At 39.8% G+C, this 6,000-nt stretch overlaps 1 protein-coding gene across 1 annotated transcript in view; it reads right to left on the bottom strand.

Moving 5' to 3' along the window:
* Positions 1–6,000, bottom strand: part of DMD (dystrophin) — a 2,407,712-nt gene that overhangs the window by 1,021,993 nt on the left and 1,379,719 nt on the right.

Genomic DNA, 6,000 nt, shown 5'->3' on the forward strand with positions numbered 1-6,000 from the left:
TCATATTGTTATTCACATTCTTATTTCAATGTCTGACTTTCTATAATTCCAAAATAGGCAAATTGCAATTATTGATTCATGTACTAAAACACTAAATTAACAAAACTATAATTGCAGATATAAAAGATAATTTTACTTTGTATCCATTCATTCAGCAGATATATATTGAGTTTTGGGACTGGGAATATATCAGTGAGTGAGCTCTGATTCCTGCTCATTCAAGATAAAAAGTACAGTAGAGCTTACAGTGCTAGGTGGTGATAATCGCAGAGATGAAAATGATGCAGGCTCAGAGGATAGAACAGTAGGTATGGGAGGTAGTGAACGGGCAGGGGAAGGGACTGCAACCCAGAAATGGCATCCTGAAAATCATACATATCTTTTGCATTTGAATAGGAGAAATTGTAAAACCTTTTAGGAAAATCATTTCTAAAAAGCTGTACTGAAAATGTATACAAATCAAAGTGCCCTACTAAGTGCTGGGTTACAGTACAGATTAAGGCAACGAAGATACATTGAGGAAACTCATAATATGTGATGAAGGAAGTTGCTGGTGACCAGTGACCTTTAACATGCAGCCAACTCTGAGATGCTTTTGATCCTTTTTAGAATAAGACTGGGAGGACAACTGAATAAGCATCTGTGAGACATCTTCCACATTCAGATCTTAGGGCTGATGCGGATGGACATGTGTCCCTTCACTTATTTCAGGGAAGAGAAGGATACTGGTGGTTGAAGTGACTATAGTGTTTTAGCCTCTATAAGAGGGGCTACTGATTGTAAGTTATTTAAATTTTACAACAACCCTATGAGATGAGAGGTATTGTTTCCCTCATTTTACATATGAGAATATTACAGATACAGAGCAGTTATAAAACTTACCCAGCTAGTAAGTGGCAGAGCCAAAGCTTGTATCTAATATTGTATGACTCTGAAACTTGCATTTAGCCCTATCAAGGAGCTCAGGGATTTGTTCTAGAATAAAAACACTTGTTCCAAGGAAGAGCTCTTTGGAGAAGCAGGCTGAGGCTTCCTCCACTCCTTCCTGTCACTCCACCACGTGGTGACTGAGAGGCCAGAGTCCTCAGCCTTGGACTCAAAATAAAATCTAATGCGTTTTAGAGTTTATCTTTAAGTATGCATGAAAAAAAAAACATAGTTCAAGGCTTTGGTAAAGTAAATCATTGTGATCAGTAATTGTCAATATTAACTTAGAGCCAGAGAAATATGTCAGCAGACTAAGTCATTGAAAGCACTGTGACAAAACGTCCAGTGAGTCATGAGAATATTTTTGCATTTAGAGACTATTCCATGTCATTCACCTGCTTTCCCTAAAACCTATCTCTGTAGCTATATTAGGACTTTTCTTCATATCTGTTGATTGGTTATTATTTGGCTAAAAACTCAAATTCACTCACTTTTAAAGGATTTGGAAGCATAACAAAATGCATTGAAAACATTGCATGCCCCGTATGCCTGGGTTGTGGGCTCGATCCCCATTGTGGGGCGTGCAGGAGGCAGCCGATCAATGATTGTCTCTCATCATAGATGTTTCTCTTTCTCCTTCTCCCTTCCTCTCTGAAATCAATAAAATACATATTTCAGAAAAGGCAAACATCACATTTCCTTCAAAAAGGGAAACAGGTAAGAGAGATGTAAGAAAGTTTGGAGGCCCTGCTCAAAATATTACTGATGTTGCATGATATATTTCAGGTCAACAAACATCACTGTTATCACATTTTACAGAAAAGCATGTAAACTAAGAGAAAAATTTAGGGCAGATTAAGATTTTAGAGACATCTGGGGAAGGGGTCAAGAAATACTTTATGATAACATCATTTACTTCCCTCTCATCCTTAAAACCTACACTCAGCTGAAATGTGTTAACCGCAGCAAAATGATTAACTTGATGAGGCTAGCATCCCTAATTCCATGCCTTTCACCTCTTTAATGAAGCATACCCACAATTGATGCCAAAAAGTGGTAGAGGGGGCATCCTCATGAATTTAAAACACTGTAAAATTAAAAAGGAGCTAGTCTTACAACATTAATTGCCTACTACAGCACAATCTTGGCTTTCTGCATCTCTCAGGTACTACACTTTTCTAGCTCCAGAAGGTCTAACACTGAGTGTGTCAGCATTTTAATTTAACTCTTCTTTTTAGACAGGAGAGTTTCTAATAAATGCATTGTACATGGATATAATTTCTTAAAGAGAATAATTGGGTCAGTTTTAAATTTTTCCTTCATGAGTTGGTATTAGTATTATGAAGAGGTGTCATAGACAGTGAGGCATGTGTAAACATGATAAGTGAATGGAATATTGGACTAACTAGGAACTGGCCCAGAAATGATGCCAGAACCATATTCCAAGAAGATGGCTGGAACAGGGGTAGAACTTGCTAGAGTAAATGTCTTTCAGAAAACCTTCCTCTGTTTTGATGCACATAACTTCTGGATCTTCTTGATAAGGTAGAAGATAGAGCACCACTTGACATTATTTGAAAGCACTTCAATGTTTCTTTGCATGGGTGGTTTTGCAAAAATCTTGAAATTTTTCATTTCCAGTATCAAATGACATTTCTCTAACATAATACCATGCTTTTCCCCCTTCTAATACTACACAATATTTGAATTTATACAGAAATCCATCCACCCATTCAAATATGTATTTAGTACTTGTTTTGTGTGCTAAGTACTGAGAATACACCCCAAAACATGAAAGATAGTCTATCCTCACAGAATTTACAGCTTAGCATCTTCCTATCTTACCCCAGATATAAACCCTTTGCCCTCAATCTTCACCTTCAGGATGCATTACTAAATAAATCAGCATGCTTACTATGTGGACCTAATCTTCCTCAGGGTATCACTCACCTTCCCATCACAACCTTTACAAAAGCATCCAATGGCTCCTTTTTGCCATTGTTTAACATGTAAGCTGCTCAGACTAGTGACTCGTCCCATTGTAAATTGGTCTTAATCCTATTCTAACTGTCCTCTTTTATCCCTCCACATGGACCTGCCACTATGGTCACTAATTGGCCACTAAATATAACATCCACAGTCTTTACATGGGAACTCCAGTCATTTTGTTTCCTTTTAGCTGAAGGCACATTTGGGCAGGACCTTAGGATTTGTAATTTTAGGGCCCTACAGTGATTCTGATATAATACTATTTCTACTCAGCTTACAATTTAAAGCCAAATATGATGCTACTCCTTCTAGAAAGTATTTCTCAACTGTTGCTTCTCATCATGATCTCTTCAATCTTTAAACAATAAGAACAATATAACACTATACATCCCATTTATTTTTACATGCATAGTACCAAAATCTCTCTACAATGAGAAGATAAACTCTATAGGAGAAGACTCTATTATCCTGGACCTGTTTGAGCCTTTCAAACATACCTCTAAGTTTATTTTCAGCATTCATTGCCTATTTATTTTATTTTAATGTCATGGCTCTTCTAACAATAACTTTACAATCGTAGCTTTAGGTCTGAATGAATGAATGAACCCTCAGAGCGGCAACAATTTATTCTAAAGGAGGCTTGCCTGTTCTTACAAGAAGTGGCTTCTAATGTGCCACCTTGAAAACATTAACCTAAGTGTAGATTAAATAATTGTGAAATTGTATTAACATTGTTTTTTAATAAATAACTTATTTATCATTTGTGACATATATAAAGTGAATGGCATTTTTCTTTTATAGAGTTAAAATATAATACAAATTTTATATAAATTCTTTTTTGATAAAAACGTATACTTGTAACTATTGAAGCTCACTAGATCACAATTACATGTAGTATTTCTAAAACCAAAAATCTGAAAATTTTAGATTTTTGAGCTATGTAATTTATTTTCTTTCCCTTGACTGCTTGCATAATTTTATACTTTTTTATTAGATCTATTTGATATTTGTCAGGATATAGAAGCTGATGTTTTGTTTTAAAACAAAATATTTATTTTTTAAAATTCTCATTTGATATCTGGGACCAATTTGACCTACATTTTAAGCTGCGAGGGCTTGGCAAATTAAAAATATTAAGTGTCTGGTACAAATTCTAAAATATAGTGGCTTTTCTGCAAATGTTGCTTTCCCTATTGACTTACCTCAGATGTGGGCAAGGAAAGGGCTTCTGATTTTAATAAATATGTCACTGAAATTTTCCAGTAGGTCATAACAATGGTAGATGGAGCATGCTGCCTTACTATGAAAACCAGTTATTTGTCTTGTTGGCATGTCAACAAAGTTCATTTCTCTTTTAATTAAGAGTTGAAGTTATAACTTGTTTGTTTTTTTTTAAACCATCTCTCATAGGGATTCAACCTACTTGTCTCCAAAGAGCATTTGATTGAAAGTCATCCTGGGCCAGACCAATTTCACACTTCAAAGGAAGTCACTCACCCCTCTCATACCATTGATTTAATTTCCCATACAAAAGACAATCTCAGAATTAAGACTATCTTCAGAATGACACTGTTATGCACTAAACTCTTCCCCCTCTACATTTGTGTTGAAGCTGTAACCCACAATATTACTACATTTAGAGATAGGACCTTTAAAAAGGTAATTAAGGATAAATGAGGTCATAAAGGCAGGGCCCTAATCCAATATGACTTGTGTCTTTATAAGAAGAGGAATAGGTACTGGGGATATATGTGCACAGAAAAGGCCACATGAGGACACAGCATGAAGACTGCCATCTGCAAGCAGTGGAGAGGCGACTCAGGAGAAACCAAACCTGCTAACACCTTGATCTTGGGCCCTCAACCCCATGAACTGTAAGAAATAAATTTATATTGTTTAAGCCACCCAGCCTGTGGTATTTTGTTATGAGAGCCCTAGCAGACTAATGCAGACATTCTTTCCTGTTCTGAAGAAGCTTACAATGTAATTGGGGAACACCCTCTGGACAAACATCTAAACAAATATTGGGCTTAAGAATCTACACTAATAAAAGAGAAACATGCAAATTAACCATCACTCTGCTACACCCACCAGCCAATAAGGAGTGAGTATGCAAATTAACCAAACATAGATTGTGGCGGCCATGGAGCTGGAGTGAGCAGGAGGCTTGGGTTGCCCTTGGCGATGGAGGAAGCCAAGCTTCCCACCCACCCTGGCCAGCCCTGGCCTCCACTCAAGACTACAAAGTTTCAGTTATGGAAGATAAATAAATCCCAGATATTTGCTTCCAGCCAGCCCTGGCCTCCACTCAAGGAGGTGCTTAAAAAAAAAAAAGAAAAAAAGGAGGGGCTGGGAGCCTGGATGGCCAGGGGGCATGGCCAGCCTGCAAATAGCCATCAGCCCCTCACTCAGGCTGGCCAGGCACCCCAGTGGGGACCTCCACACTGAAGGGGGTGTGGCCAGCCTGAAAACAGCCCTCAGCCCCTCACCCAAGCTGGCCACACCCCCAGGGGGTGAGGGTCCCTGCTGGGGTGCCTGGCCAGCCTGTAAACAGCCATCAACCCCTCACCCAGGCTGGCCAGGCACCCCAGTAGGAACCCCCACCCTGAAGGGGGTGTGGCCAGCCTGAAAACAGCCCTCAGCCCCTCACCCAGGCTGGCCAGGCACCCCAGTGGGACCCCCATCCTGATCCAGGACACCCTTCAGGGCAAACCAGCCGGTCTCCACCTGTGCACCAGGCCTCTATCTATACTAATAAAAGGGTAATATGCTAATTAGACTGGGAGACCTTCCAGGATACCTTCCAGATGTTCTTCTGGACAAAGCCATGGTGGCAGGACCGAGGCAGAGGTGGTTAGGGGCCAAGAAGGGAGGGCAGTTGTGGATGATCAGGCCAGGATGGGACGGCAGTTGTTGGTGATCAGGCTGGTGGGGGGATGGGCTGTTGGGGGTAAGCATACCAGCAGAGGGGCCAGTTGGGGGCAAGCAGGCCATCAATGGGAGTCAGTTGGAGGTGATCAGGCCATCAAGGGGGCAGTTGGGGTGAGCAGGCCAGCAGGGGGGGTAGTTGGGGGCAAGCATACT

This window comes from Plecotus auritus (genome assembly GCF_963455305.1).
Source record: "Plecotus auritus genome assembly, chromosome: X".
Lineage (NCBI taxonomy): Eukaryota > Metazoa > Chordata > Mammalia > Chiroptera > Vespertilionidae > Plecotus > Plecotus auritus.